Source organism: Epinephelus fuscoguttatus, linkage group LG22 (assembly GCF_011397635.1).
Source record: "Epinephelus fuscoguttatus linkage group LG22, E.fuscoguttatus.final_Chr_v1".
NCBI lineage: Eukaryota > Metazoa > Chordata > Actinopteri > Perciformes > Serranidae > Epinephelus > Epinephelus fuscoguttatus.
The window spans coordinates 17,376,449-17,391,759 of record NC_064773.1 but is presented as its reverse complement, the minus strand read 5'-3'; the positions used below and the strand labels follow the sequence as shown (position 1 = coordinate 17,391,759).

The 15,311-nt window shown below is 41.3% G+C and overlaps 1 protein-coding gene and 8 non-coding genes across 12 annotated transcripts in view; 4 read left to right on the top strand and 5 right to left on the bottom strand.

Annotated features, from left to right (window-relative positions):
* LOC125882781 (ELKS/Rab6-interacting/CAST family member 1-like) overlaps window positions 1-15,311 on the bottom strand; it is a 215,688-nt gene that overhangs the window by 32,839 nt on the left and 167,538 nt on the right. The window lies entirely within an intron of this gene.
* On the top strand, window positions 294-405 carry trnal-caa (transfer RNA leucine (anticodon CAA)). The gene is made up of 2 exons: window positions 294-331; window positions 360-405. It is a non-coding gene; the product is annotated as a tRNA-Leu (tRNA).
* trnak-cuu (transfer RNA lysine (anticodon CUU)) lies at window positions 624-696 on the top strand. Its single transcript has one exon. It is a non-coding gene; the product is annotated as a tRNA-Lys (tRNA).
* Window positions 1,165-1,276, top strand: trnal-caa (transfer RNA leucine (anticodon CAA)). The gene is made up of 2 exons: window positions 1,165-1,202; window positions 1,231-1,276. It is a non-coding gene; the product is annotated as a tRNA-Leu (tRNA).
* trnak-cuu (transfer RNA lysine (anticodon CUU)) lies at window positions 1,878-1,950 on the top strand. The gene has a single exon. It is a non-coding gene; the product is annotated as a tRNA-Lys (tRNA).
* On the bottom strand, window positions 9,917-9,989 carry trnak-cuu (transfer RNA lysine (anticodon CUU)). The gene has a single exon. It is a non-coding gene; the product is annotated as a tRNA-Lys (tRNA).
* Window positions 11,297-11,407, bottom strand: trnal-caa (transfer RNA leucine (anticodon CAA)). Its single transcript has 2 exons — window positions 11,370-11,407; window positions 11,297-11,342 (listed from the first exon to the last, which is right to left on the bottom strand). It is a non-coding gene; the product is annotated as a tRNA-Leu (tRNA).
* trnak-cuu (transfer RNA lysine (anticodon CUU)) lies at window positions 12,293-12,365 on the bottom strand. The gene has a single exon. It is a non-coding gene; the product is annotated as a tRNA-Lys (tRNA).
* trnak-cuu (transfer RNA lysine (anticodon CUU)) lies at window positions 13,193-13,265 on the bottom strand. Its single transcript has one exon. It is a non-coding gene; the product is annotated as a tRNA-Lys (tRNA).

Below are 15,311 nucleotides of genomic sequence, written 5' to 3'. Positions count from 1 at the left end.
TGATTCAAACACAGGCTGAAGTGACAAGAAGACAGACATAGAAATGACAAGATAATGGAGGATGGGATGTCACATTAAGTCACATAAAGTCAAAAGGAAACCCAAAGAAAATCCAAAACAGTAGTGCATAGTCTAAACACTCTAGAACCCCTGGTTAAAGACAGTTAGTAATAGTATTTACCCACAAGCATATGGTTTCTATTGTTATGCAACTCCATCTCCAATCAGTCTGTAAATCTAAGCTCTATTTACATGTAACTTGTTAATTCCAGTCTGTACCTTGATGTTCAGTTGTCAGGATGGCTGAGTGGTCTAAGGTGCCAGATGCAAGGGTTCATTCCTTCCTCAGTGAAAGGGCTTTCTGGTCTCCAAATGGAGGCGTGGGTTCAAATCCCACTCCTGACAGAGCTTTTATCAGTTTGACAATGCAGATATGTCTCCTTTTGTTTTAGAAAATGGCCAAATTCATTGTAAAACACTGACTGTGCTACACAGGTGACCTGATTGTAAAGAAGCAGACTGTCTCACCAACAAAACAAATCCATTGATATTTCAGGGGGTTGACCCAGAAGGCAATACAATTAATGCAGCGTCCGAATTTGATCCAATTTTTTGGCAAAACAGCCCGGCTAGCTCAGTTGGTAGAGCATGAGACTCTTAATCTCAGGGTCGTGGGTTCGAGCCCCATGTTGGGCAATTGTAGTTTAGTTCAAAACTTCATGTTACATGAACATGTTACAGTCTACCCTGTACTGAGGACAGGAAAGTACAGTGTTCAGTCTTCAAATTACATTCCCATGGATGTGTCAAACATGTAACTGCTGTGTGTGTCCCCTTTGAAAGCTGTCAGTGCCAACTAGCTGCCCAAGCAGATGAAGGTGCTGGACTCAAGGGTTTAAGGGGCTTCTGGTCTCCAGGAGTGGATTCACCCATCAGTATTAGTGGAAGATTCATCTTCATTTGCCATCTAAACAGCTTAGTGTGAATATTGTCTTTTTCAGACTAAGGGCAAAAACTAGACTACTGTGTGCATGTAAACGTAGTCAGTAATACATAGCTTTTGAGTGTTGTAATACATTTTCCAGGTCTCCAATAAATCTGTAAACCTCTAAGTTCTGTTTACATGTAAGTTGTGAAGTCCAGACTGTCATTTGTTTTTCAGTTGTCAGGATGGCCGAGTGGTCTAAGGCGCCAGACTCAAGGGTTCATTTCTTCTTCAGTGAAAGGGACTTCTGGTCTCCAAATGGAGGCGTGGGTTCAAATCCCACTCCTGACATAGGTTTTACCTGCAGATTTGGTGATACAGATATCTTGTAGAGTACTGACTGAACAAAATGGCAAAACTGACTGGTCTGACTGCCATAAGGCTTTTAAACCTAGATGGTGGTAGTAATTTGGAATGAAAATATAACCATTATTTGTATTCCTGTAACTTGACGTGCAATGCATCTCTGTATGCCCACTTATTTATTTTTTCTGTTATTTAATTGTGCCACTCTGCCATTCGGTGTGCAGTGGTGTAAGTGCCAGTGACTGTCTCTCTTTTTGATCCTTTTGTGGCCTTGGCTATGTACTGATCAGTTGTCTCTGACATAATGTTGTGCTCCTGTCTGTCTGCTGCTTGTTGCCATCGTCATTGTTTCATGTACTGTACGGTGACTGCTTGAACTGAATTGCCCCTTTGGGGACTAATAAAGTAATAAAGAACTGAAACAACAACTGAGCTACACCGTGAGCTGTCAGGCAGCAGATTGTGTCAGCAACAAAAAATCCATTTATATTTTGGGGAGATGACCCAGAAATCCAACTGGATGAGCTGTCTTAGCCAATGACAATTAATGCAGCGTCCAAATTTGATGATTTTTTCATTAAACATAGCCCGGCTAGCTCAGTCGGTAGAGCATGAGACTCTTAATCTCAGGGTCGTGGGTTCGAGCCCCACGTTGGGCGAAAGAGTTTTAAACTCTGAACTTAGACAACTGAGATGGGTGTGACAAACTGCACTGTGACTATAAGCCTTTACAAAGAGGTGACATAGATTTTACCTGCAGGTTTCATTCCTTTTGCAGAGTTTCACAATAAAGATTGCTTGATTGCCTGGGGCAGGTAATATGCCATGAGGAGCTAGTAAATCCAAAAACACAACTGCCTGATCGGGCAATTGGTAAAAAAGAAGTTAAACACAACGATTTCTCCAGAGCTGATGATGGCAGTAGCTAAGGAGTGAGCCATCTTGCTTTCTTCTCATCTCTGTTGATTGAAAGTTGCACATGAACATTGCCTGTATGTACATTAGAGTGCCGATACCCGCCCCGAGCCTGACAGGACCCATCAGAACCCAATGGGTCAGGCCTGGTTCAGTTAACAAATAAGAAATTATTCTTGGGTTTGGTTGGGGTTCGACCCACTTGACATGCTGGTGTGTTGTGCTATGGCCTATTCAAGTGCCAGAATTTCTTATTTATGTGACAATGCTGGCCAATAGTTACATTTCAGGCAGGAGGCGGCAAATATTCAAACTCAACTAATGAAAATGGAGGCCGCTAGACAAAACTTGCTATCAGGAAAGTTTAAAACTGCTGAAAACCATGCAGGTAACCATGTCAGGTATCAAACTGCGTTGGGCTCGGGTCGGTTCGGACTTAAAAATCAGAAAGTCTGTTGGGGTCGGGCTGGGCTCGGTTATAACTGTCTCAGATTTGGGTCGGGTTTGGACAGGAAAATGTGGCTCGAGCCGCGCTCTAATGTGCATGTGGCCTACAAAATCATGAGAACATAAGAAGTTCTTAGCCCATTGAAATTAATGCAGGCTTGAAAATGGATCGATTTTTCAACCAAACTGGCCCGGCTAGCTCAGTCGGTAGACTATGAGACTCTTAATCTCAAGGTCAAGCCCCACGCTGGGTGAAAGAGTTTTAAACTAAGACTGACTGACCCTGAAATGCTACAGTCTAGTCTGTACTGAGGAGCTGAAAGTGAAGTGTTCAGTCATCAAGACACTTTCCAAATAATGTGTTGAACACAAACTGCCCTTCTGATGATGATAACTAGCCAAGCAGAGGAAGGTGCCACACTCAAGGGCTGACAAAAGGGGCTTCAGGTCTCTAAATGGAGGGGTAGATTCAAATCCCACTCTTGACACAGTTAAAACCTTCAGTTAATATTCATTTAGTTTGGCGATACAGATATCTTTGTTTCTGTGTGAAACAAGTTTTCGTTGAATATGTACATGAAGCCTTTAAAATCATGAGAACATAGAAAAAAAAGCCAAAAAGACAAAATCCGGAGTTAACGCACAAATCCAACTGAGTGAGGGCTCTCAGCCCATTCGAACTAATGCAGCCCCAAAATCTGTTCCATTCTTTCTGTCAAATATAGCATATGACTCTTAATTGTGGGTTCAAAGCCGATGTTGGGTGATGGTGTCTCAGACTAAGACTTAAAATAAGCATATATCCAGCTACATTTTTTCTGATGTGGCATTTTATATAAGATAGACCAAACACTGTAGTCAGGTAACTGCAATACATAATTTTACACAGATTAATTTCTATAGTTTGTAGGTAGAGAACTGATCCAGACCCAACTTTAACAGCTTTGATAAAACCGAGAGGGACACAAATCTGATTTCCTTGTTAACCAGGAATTTTGTTTTTACAGTGGCCATGAGTAATATGTGTGTGTCTGTTTGTCAGTGTGGGAATAAGGGTCAGATGAGCTAAACAGTTACACATTTTTCGGGGGTATGAGACAAGACCCCCCATGAGACACATACACACACAGATAAGACACACAAACACACACTATTCACCTTTGGGAATCGAAGGATTTAAGTGCAGAGGAAGCTTGTTAGGAGGGCTGTTAGTGTGTGTTGGCAAAGTATATTCAATCTCAGCAGTCTGTCCACACCCTGTGCTCCATGCTTATCATCACTCAGCACGCACAATCAAGTGGATCCATTCACTCTCTATCTGTACTCTATCAATCAAAATCTCTCTTTACCATTTGTTGCGGCAGTTATATTATGCATGTGATGTCATCTCTGATTTTGACTTGACTTTTTTGCTTTATGCACTTAATTAAGGCAGAATGTGGAGTCATCTAACCAGATACATTTTCACACTGACTCTTTGTGTAGCGGGAGGTTTTTGGTCAGTTCGAATGAGGTCATTTTTTAAAAAATAAAATACTTGCTTCTGATTTGTCTGCAGCTGTATATTAAATGTGTGTATATCAGGACACCTCCAGCATAGTTCAAACACTGCTCTATATGACGTGCAGGGATATTAAACTGCATGTAACCATAGCAACCATAGTGACGCTCCATACCACATCAACCAGGTGTGAAACTGACAACAAACAGACAGACAACGACTATAAAGACTGAACCTCTTTTCACTTTGGTGACCATTTAGCATAGATGAAACAATCACATATAGCAGTGTAAGAAATATATGAATATACTGTTCAAAGAATGGACTATGTCGCTAACTTGATACAACGAGCAAGCATCAGCGACTTTTTGTTTTCTATTGTAGTGTCTAACAGGTGTTAACAACGCAGCACGCCATTTTGTCGCCCTTCTCCTATTTTATTCCTGTTGTTATTGAAAGTGACAACAAGAATGGCTGATTCACATGGTTGAAATCAGGAGTTGTCTATACAATACCTCATCATTTCACTACAAATACATAAATAAAGTGTCAGCTGGCTGGAGAGAGATCCCCAGGGAGCTGAATGCTATTAACAACCCACTTACTTTTGGCTATATTGTGTGTTATTTTCAGTAAATATCACAATATCAAACATGTTTTCTGTTTAAAAAGTACAAACCTAGGAAGCAAGTAATCACCCATCCTTTCAGTTGTTATGTTTCCAGTCTTACTTCTCTGATTTGTTTACATGATGTAATGGAGTTCCATATTTAACAGATTCAGTGTGCATGGGCAGTGTGTAATGTCTGATGCATCCAATGGACCCAAAGTCAGATGTTCGCTTGCTGTTCTGACACGTTGTTAGACATTGTGAAGTTCTTCACTTCCATCTTATCCACTGATGCTTACATTCTGTATTTACTGCACTATATAGAGTGAGTCTGATGCTGTTTCATTGCTTGCATGTTGTATTTACAATGACAGAAATTCATTCATTAATTTCTCCATAACTGCTTATCTTTGTACAGGGTCGTGGGGGGCTGGAGCCTATCCCAGCTGACACTGGGCGAGAGGCGGGTCACACCCTGGACAAGTCGAAAGACTATCACAGGGCTGACACATGAGCCCCTTTTACACTGCCAGATTTGCATGAGCAACTGGTGAGACAAGGAATTGCGCGCCCTCCTTGTCCTCGCAAATGAAGAGGCCATTAACCATCAGATGAACGGTGAAGGATGGGCCAACTTACGAGAGAATCGCCGAAGGACTGACCAGCCGTGGCTTCCCTCCCACATCACTGGTTACGTCACACGCTGAGCTACACCTTTTGTAACTTGCTCATGCCCCCCATTGCCCCCAAAAAGGCACATTCTGTATAAACAAAAGTAGGCAGGCGGCATTTTGCTGCACTCCCCGATTCTGTTTTTATACTGCCAATGCTGAAAGAAGACTGATTGGGCTTTCCTGCAAATTTGCACAATTCCTATCTAAAAAGGGCTATAGAGACAGACAACCATTCACACTCACATTCACACCTACGGATAATCTAGAGTCACCAGTTAACCTGCATGTCTTTGGACTGTGGGAGGAAGCTGGAGTACCCGGAGAAAACCCACGCTGACACATTCAAACTCCACAGAGTAGGGCCACAGCCAGCCACTGGATTCAAACCTGGAATGCTCTTGCTGTCAGGTGACAGTGCTAATCACTACACCACTGTGCGGCGCATGACTTAAGTGATAAACAAAAACAAACAAAAAGCAAACAAACAGAAATGCACAGATCCCAGACATAGGGCGTTACCATGTTTCCTAAACCTAAGAGGCAGCCTCAGCTGTCACAGCAGTGAAAAAACATTGATAATATCTGAACATCACATATAAACCTCCACATATATATATTCAACATTCATTATTCAATAACTTTGTGTGTTTGAGCATCCTGGGAAACAAATGAAAGAACTAGATGTGGGTGGTTTTTGTGGAGAAAAAAAAATCTTATTGCACGCTCTCCTCCGGCAGCAACGGTGCAACAATGAAAGCTGACAGTAAATCAAAGTAACTGTCACTTCTGATTCTGAGTCCTTATTTACTGCAAACTCAACACACACACACACACACACACACGAACTAGGAGTTTGTGTTTTTCTAGACCATCTACACTGGTGTGTTCATGAGTAGCTGAACCACCTTCCTGGCTCATACCAACACACAGACACCGTACTGTGTATACACACTATATTATATACACTGTGTGTGAGTGCACATACCCATACAGTGCGTGCAAACACACACTGCAACACAGAAAAAAACACTCTAATGCAGGGTCGTTATCAGAGTTGTAAATAGTGCTAGTTACAGTATTTTCCAGTGAGAACCTGCCAGCAGGTTACAGTCCATTACGAAATACATTACTGAACATTTCCCTCCGGAGCCGAGAACGGAAAGAGAAGCAAAGAGAAAATGATGGAGTTAAAGGCTGCAGGGATCCTACACCTTCTGCATTTCAAAACACCTCTGTTGCTGTAGCCTGTGTTACGATGCATGACAGCGGCAGCGCAACCAGGACGTTATCGCTGCGAGACGGTTGTGTAATACACCAGTATGTGAACACATCTCTTTAAAATCTGGCTTCAATGCCTTAAAAACACATTCAACATATGTGCAACAGCTGTTCTCTCACACTTTCTAATCCGGACTATTCTGTCAGAAAGTGTAAAAAAAAAAAAAAGACTGTCCACACTTTCCAGACCTGCAGCGGAGCTCTGTGGATCGAATGCAAGACAAATGAGAAACAGACAGAAAGAATGGAAGGAATGGTGGCGATATAAGGAAGACATTTAGGGAGAAATAACATCAGTGTTTTCTTTTCCCTTTACAAGGACTATGTAATGACTAACAGAAACAAATACCTAAAAATATGCCTGAATTCATCCCAGTAATAATAATGTGAAATATGAACAAAACACTGACCTCTGGACGTCTTTGCAGGACTTTAACTCTTTGAATTTACTGATTTTATTAAGGTGTACAGTACATATGCGCCAACATGTTTTTATTGTATTACACAACCCGCAGTGGTCAACGTATGCAGAGTGTGTGTGTTTAATGAGTCCACAGTGTTTTCCAATGTCTCACTGTACTGTGAAACAATCCCGGAGGAGACATAATTTTATACGGCGCTGTGTGTGTCAGAGTGTGTGCGTGTTTGTGCCTCTTTATTAGCCTCCCATGCCTGCCTACCAGACTCTTACTGTGCTATGAAACAACTCCAAAGAGAGACATTCGGTGAGCCTCACTCACTGGCCACATTTTTAAAAACCTTCTATGGCCACATTATACAATGAAATCAGGATTTTTCTTCCTCCACAGATCCCCCTGAAACACACACACTGCATGCTCACACACACTTATTTGAGACTAGGAACAGCATGTAAAGACAATGTAGGAGCCCTGGCTGCCAATGTGACACGACCAGTAAACACTTGGTCGGTGGATAATTTTGCAAGGAGAAACAACTCCTTTTAAACTGCTACACTACATAGTGAAGAGAGCAAAGGGCCAACAGATCAGACTGTAGTTGTGCAGGGCAGAACAGTCAAGCAATCACTTTGTCCATGGGCGCAGAATTTATATGCAATTACTTCAATAAAACATTACATGTTTGGGTCACTTGTTGAGCCAAACAGTTGCTTCTTCTACCTTCTTAAAGGTCTAGTGTGTCGATATAATGGGATCTAGCAGTGATGTTCAAGAACTGAAACTTCTCCTGTGTGCCAAACGTGTAGAAGTACGGTGGCCGATGCGAAAACGCGAAAATGTCAAGGGCCCCATCTAGAGCTAGATTGCTTCCAGGCTGGTGGTTCCCAACTGTTAGGTTGTGGTTCAAAAGTGGGTCAAGGTCCATTCTTAATGGACCATGAATGTGTCAAGTTTGTAAAAAACACACTTTATTTTGAAGTACAGTACATTTCCAGCACAGAGCTTTCATTTTGAAGTGCCATTTCCTGCTGTAGAGTGAATAAGAGGCTGACATTTTTTCGGGAGTCCCATGGGTCACGTGATTCCCGTTGGATTCCCACGGGATGGGAATCAGTTTCACTATTCGTCACGTGATTGGGACAGGATGGGAAAAAAAATCAATGGGAGCAGGCGGGACAGGGAATCATAATAACAATAGTCAAGTTTAATATAGAAATATACAGTTCCACAATGAATAAATGCTATTTCCTTGTTTTTAATATAAAGCTGGTTGATCTGTTGTCTTGTTTTATTCATTTTTATTCTCTCCTGTCAGGTGGCTGGCTGCAACCAACCAGCAACCAGCCACCTGATCAGCGCATGACGTATATGGATGTTGACGCACGGTGCAGCCAGCCGCCAAAATGGAGTCGGAGGAGTTAGGGAAGGCAGCGTTACAAGTGAAAGTGAAGGAAAATGATCTGCGCATCACCCTGACAGAGCTTTCGGGCAAGTCTGGAGTACTAAAAAATTCTTTAAGACTCAAGAGTGATGGTGTTAAATCTTCATATGCTGCTTGTAAGATGTGTAAAATTCACACGGGAGCGGGATGGGACAGGAGTCATTCTTGTGGGATTGGGACGGGATGGGATTATTTTTGTGGGCTGAGGACTGAAAATCCACTCCTGTGTCACACTCTAGAGTGAATGACTAATGGACAGCTACTTAAGAGAGACAGCAAGCTAGATAAATGACCATGAATGACCATGAATATATTAAACTGTGTGTGATAATGACTAAGGAGAAGTCTGGACCCTGTGGCTGGACCAGTTGGGAACCACTGTTCAAGGCTACTGTAGAAACAACTTGGCAAACTCCATGAAGAGCTTATGTAGATATAACTGGCTCATTCTAACGTAATGAAAACACAGCAAGTCCAAAGTCATCTATTACCCCCTCCAAAAAACACACTAAAACAAAAAAATATGGATTTATTGATAGTGAATCTAAGTGTTTGCTGAAGCCCTTGTTCATATTGAAAACCACTAACATTGAATAAAAGGAAAAGAGACTATTTAAAAGAATTCTCCACCAATACAGCATTACACTCCTCTCAGTCTCAGAACTCATTAGCTATTGTCTCATGACAATAAAGCCTTTGGGGGCCAGTATTTCAGGAGAAGGCAGATATATTAGAAAAAAGCTAATGAAAAGCTAAATTGTTGTCAGGCTACAGCATTTCAGCCAATGCATTCTGACTCTTTTTCTCTCCACATGGATTGTTTAAGTGTAGGCACCAAACGCAGCTCACATTCAAACGTGACTGGTCACAAGCGTGTACTACAAGTGAAAAACAGAGTGCCTCTGACACAAAAAATCTTGTACAGTTGCCTACAGATTATGCATATATATGAAGATATCTGTTCATAGATTTACAGTTCTACAACACTGCCAGACTCACAATGGACAGTTGAAGAAAAGATAAAAACAACGAGAGATATCCTCTTTTTTAATCTATGCAAACGTCTTACTTGTCAATACTTGGAGACTACATTACCTACAATGACAACTTGACCAACAGCAGTTTGGTCGGACATTCAGATGTGTTGTTATCATAGCAGCAGATGCCCTGGGTTTATGTGACAGTGGATACTGCATTCACCACATGTGTCTGTATTCAACCATCACAAGTGCAACATAGGGAGGGTGATTTGATGAGGAAACAACTCTCTGGGGTGTCTTTAGGTACAGTGTAGCACACTCATCTCAGCTGTCCTTCAGGTCCAGAGTCCAAAACTCAACCGCCCAACGTGGGGCTCGAACCCACGACCCTGAGATTAAGAGTCTCATGCTCTACCGACTGAGCTAGCCGGGCTATATCTGTCTACCCTAAGGGTCATATTTCGCAGCTGCCCTCACTCTCATGGGCTGAGAACACTCAGAAGGGTGGTTCTGTGTCCACTTACTTCACACCCCACTTCCAGTATACAATTATATTCTGTCAAGTAAGTTATCAATAACCAAATAGCCTAATAATCGAACTAACATCAGCAGTAATGTCATGCCAACATTAAATATTTCTGTTACCTTTAGTGATTGACTCTCATACAGATCAGAAGTCAGAGCTTTGCGCCATCATTCATGAAGTCATTTCAAAACTCTGAAAAACCTCACGAACCAAAACACTGACCTTTTACACCTCTTCCCTGTCTTTTCTTACTGATGCATCTAATTCCACTGAAGACCATTAAAAATGCAAAATACCATAAAAATGTCCTCAACGATGCTTTTGTGTGTAAAAGAGTGCTCTCCTGTGTTCTGGCTGTTTCTGAAGCATTTCATTCTCCAACTGTAGTACAGAATTCCCTTACTGAAAGAGACACAATCACTCACTGTTCTGATGTAATGCGCTATGGCGAGTTACCCGCCTTGCTTACACACCATGAAGAAGTGTGTCTGTACTGTACAAGGGTGTGTGTGAAACTGCTCATGAAGACAGGATGGAAAAGAGACTGGCTGGCTTGCCTCTCTCAGCAGGGAGGTGCTACCGCTAATTAATAACCAGGGTCAAACTTAGATCCGCTGGTGAACCTTTTGGGCTTTTAGCATCCCAATGGGAAATCCCACTGGAGGAACTGAGCTGCACTAAAAGCAGCATGTGCTACTCATATGTGGCGTTGCCTCCACCATCCTGTCAGTAGATCAAATCCTTTTAATAATGTCAGAACAAACTAGGAGATACTTACAGCTCATTTCAAAACTTCATAACAAATTAGATGTGTTAACAATAGATGCCCTGGCTTTATGTGACAGTGGACACTGCATTAACAACATATACATTAGTGTGTCTGTGTTAATCGATGACAAGTCCAACATATCCAAGGGAAGGTGATCTGATGAGTGGACACCTCTCTGTAAGGTCTGTAATAGTCCCAGTACAATGTAACACACTCCTCTCAGCTGTCCTCCGAGCCCAGAGTACCAAACATGAACGCCCAGTGTGGGGCTCGAACCCACGAACCTGAGAAAGTCACAGTGAAAGCTCAAAGTGTAGCTCAGTCGATTTTGTACAGTCAATTTTGTGTTTTTTTTTTTCAATGTTCTCATGATGTTGTCCAGTCAGTATGGTACAAGATATCTGTATTACCAAACTAAAGATATGAAACCTGCAGGTAAAATCTATGTCAGGAGTGGGATTTGAACCCACGCCTCCATTCGGAGACCAGAAGTCCCTTTACTGAGGAAGGAGTCAACCCTTGAGTCTGGCTCCTTAGACCACTCGGCCATCCTGACAACTGAAAGTCAGTCTGGACCTCACAAGTTACATTTAAACAGAATTCACAGGTTTACAGAGTTAAGTCTCATTTATACTTCTGTTACGTACGAAAATAGATATGTCCATATCAAATATTGTAACCTTCACACTTTTAGGCATCCTTTTTGTTGGCATAGACACAACCAATAGATGGCGCTCGGGGGTCAAAGTCAGAGTCAAAAGTTTCACACAACAGCAACAGAGGCGATGGTGGAGGAGGTTGGAATATTCTATCTTTTATGGGAGGCAGCGTTGTAGATGGTCTGTGCAGCCATATAACGTTACATTCTGACACGTGGATGGTGAATTCTTCCACTATATTATCAATTAATTCTGTTCTGCCATTATTTAAATTTCTTTGTTGCCTCCTACGATCGTATCTCACTTGAAATATGCTACGCTGCCTTAAGGTTGTACTGTTCCGTTTCGTCTGTATTTGCAAGCTTTTAGGATTTTTTTTGTCGTTTTCTATGTTCTTGTGACATTGTCCAGTCAGTACGGTACAAGCTATCTGTATCACCAAAAAGAATTTAAGCTGCAGGTAAAATCTTCAAATGCTTTTATTAATGTGGGACCAAACATAAGAGATACTTTCAGCATTACTTAATTTTAAAACTTTTAATTTGAATTTCTAATTAATTTGTCTGACGAATTTTACAGGAATAGGTGCTATGAAATACTCTACATTAAATTGGTTAAGAGCAACGTGAAGCAGTGTTTTCTTTTTTTGGCACCACACTCTTCAACAAATACAGATGCTTTGGGTTTGTGTGACAGTGGACACTGCAACGACAACATACTTGAGTGTGTCTGTGTTCATCCATCACAAGTCCAGCATTTCTTCCCACTGTACTAAACACGAACGCCCAACGTGGGGCTCGAACCCACGACCCTGAGATTAAGAGTCTCATGCTCTACCGACTGAGCTAGCCGGGCTACGTGCACTAAAAAATTCATCACATTTCGGTGGCGCATTAAATGTAATTGGCTAAGAATGCTCATCCAGTTTGCTTTCTGGGTCGACTCCCCAAAATACTGATGGAAATGTTTTGTTGCTGACATGTCTGCTCCATGAAAGTCACAGTGGAAGCTCACAATGTAGCTCAGTTGATTTTGTCCAGTCAGTATGGTACAAAATATCTGTATTACCAAACTAAAGATATGAACCCTGCAGGTAAAATCTATGTCAGGAGTGGGATTTGAACCCACGCCTCCATTTGGAGACCAGAAGTCCCTTTACTGAGGAAGGAGTCAACCCTTGAGTGTGGCGCCTTAGACCCCCATACTTTTATGCATCCTTTATGTTGGCATAGACACACATCACAGGTCTGAATATTGTACTTTTTATTGGGGGCTATAGACTGCAGTAGTCTGTGTTGTACTGCTCAAGGTCGTCTGTATTTGCAAGTTTTCAGGACACGTGCACAAATACAGACAAGGCTGCGCTAAAAGCAGCACGAGCTACTCAATTTTACAGGAACAAGTGACAACGTTATTAGGAAAGACATTAAATTGGTTCAGATCAACTTGTAGCAGTGTGTTTTTTTTGCACCACACCAGAAACACAAAGATCCTGGGTTTATGTGACAGTGGACATTGCAACGACAACATACTTGAGTGTGTCTGTGTTCATCCATCAGTCCATCATATCTGAGGGAAAGTGACGTGATGAGTGGACACCTCTTTTGTAAACCCTTATATTCACAGTACAGTTTATAATACCCATCTCAGCTGTCCTTTAAGTTCACAGTTTAAAAGTCCACCGCCCAACGTGGGGCTCGAACCCACGACCCTGAGATTAAGAGTCTCATGCTCTACCGACTGAGCTAGCCGGGCTATATTTGTCTGCCCTAAGGGTCATATTTCACAGCTGCCCTCACTCTCATGGGCTGAGAACACTCAGAAGGTTGCTTTCTGTGTCCACTTACTTCACACCCCACACCAGAAGTTTATAGATAAGGCAGACTATGGGTTATATCATCCTGTTAAAATCCAGTATTGTACATGCTGTATGTATGAACTTCTCAAACTGTATTTGTCGATGCTTTTTAACACCATGGACAACAAATGCTGTGAGTTTATCTAACAGTGGACCCTGCAGGGTTTCCATTTGCTAGTGTACCCTCTCCATGTGTCTTGGAAGATTTCAATGTCCCAAATGGATGGGAGAGATTCTGTGTTTGCTGAGCTTAAAATCAATTGATAGGCAGGCTGTATAAAGAATGACATCATCAAGGCATGTAGATTTATATACGCTTTTTTTTTTAATAGAAATGTGAGCTACTTTTGCTTATACATTAAATCATGCATCACTGCAAAACAATTCAATCAAACTGATTTTGTCACTGAAGCTTGCTTGCGTTGCATTCTGTTAAGCCACACTGTCTCATAGGGAATTATTTTCACCCCACAGGACGACAAGAGAAAATTTGAATATTTGTGACTTCAACTGATATTTGCTAGTCCGAAACTGGTAATTACTAGGAGTAGGGGGAAAACTGATGCAGCATAGGATCTTGATATTTTCCACGGCAATATTGTATGGACACATGGACGCCAAGTATCGATTTTTTATCGTATACATGTTTTTTATACAGCAAATACAAATTAAACTTTTGACAGCCTAACAGAACATTAAAATGCTTTTTCAGTCCACTACAAACATGTTGCTGCAATAAAAATGATTGAAGTGTGATGAACAGACGGAAAACGTCATCTTCTTATGAGATAAAACAGATGTTGACAGAGTTTTCCTTTGGGGACGTAATTTGCAGTTGAAAAAAATGTAATATATTACATTGTATATTGCAACATGTGTTATCGCAATATTCAGCATGTTGCAAAACATTTAAAATCACAATAATATTGTATTAGGACAAGACTATCGTGGGGCCTCTGGGGATTCCTAGGACAGTGTGCATTGATGGAGTGGACATACTTCTGTCTGTCTGTTTTCATCCATCATGAGTGATTTAACAAGTGGACAGAGTGTGCAGATCTTTGCCAAACATGGGGCTCGAACCCACAACCCTGAGATCAACATGTGTTACTATTTAAGAAAACTGTTGAAGCATGTAAGCAACAAGACTTTTTTCCTACATTTTTGTTGAGATTGAAATGTAACAGTTTGTTTTTTGATGCTACTCATGCATGTGCAATTAATGAAAAATACTGGAAATCCCTATTGTGTAATTAAAAACAGTACAGAGGCAGGGTCAAGAAAAAAAGGTTTCTTTCATTATTGCTAAAAAACAAACAAAACCAAAACTCTTTACTGTACAGTTTGGCAAAGCAACAGCTTTCTTAAATCATCCACTGCATCCCACACATTGAGTAAGTTCAGCTAAGAGATGATCATGTCATCAAGGAATACAAACCATAAAGACTGACATCCAAAATAAAACAGATGCACTGATTGAAAGGAGTATCGGTAACAACAAGGTACTCGTAGAAGACGACGAATCTTAGGAGTGAGCGAGATGAAGGCAAAATATCAGAAGAAATAAAGCATGTCCAGAGAATTTATAAAAGGGATCAATGAAAGTGGAAAGAAGTGATAATAAATAGATGACAAAATACACACAAACACGAGCAGGTTGAAACAGAGATTGTGGGGAAAATGACAATCAGAAGAAGAAGAGCGGAAATCAACGGATGAGATGAGACACTGAGCAGATAAGGCACAAAATTCAAGAGTTGATTTTAAAATATTCCTGTATGGATAATGAATGAACCACACTTCTATTTCTGTGTGGGCAACCCCAAAAATAAGCGAGGAAATTAATTGCATGACTAACCCAAAAATGACTAACCCAAATTACTAAGAGAGGAGGACAATCTCAGGGAAAAAGAAGACTTGTAAGAATGAACAGGCAATAAAGA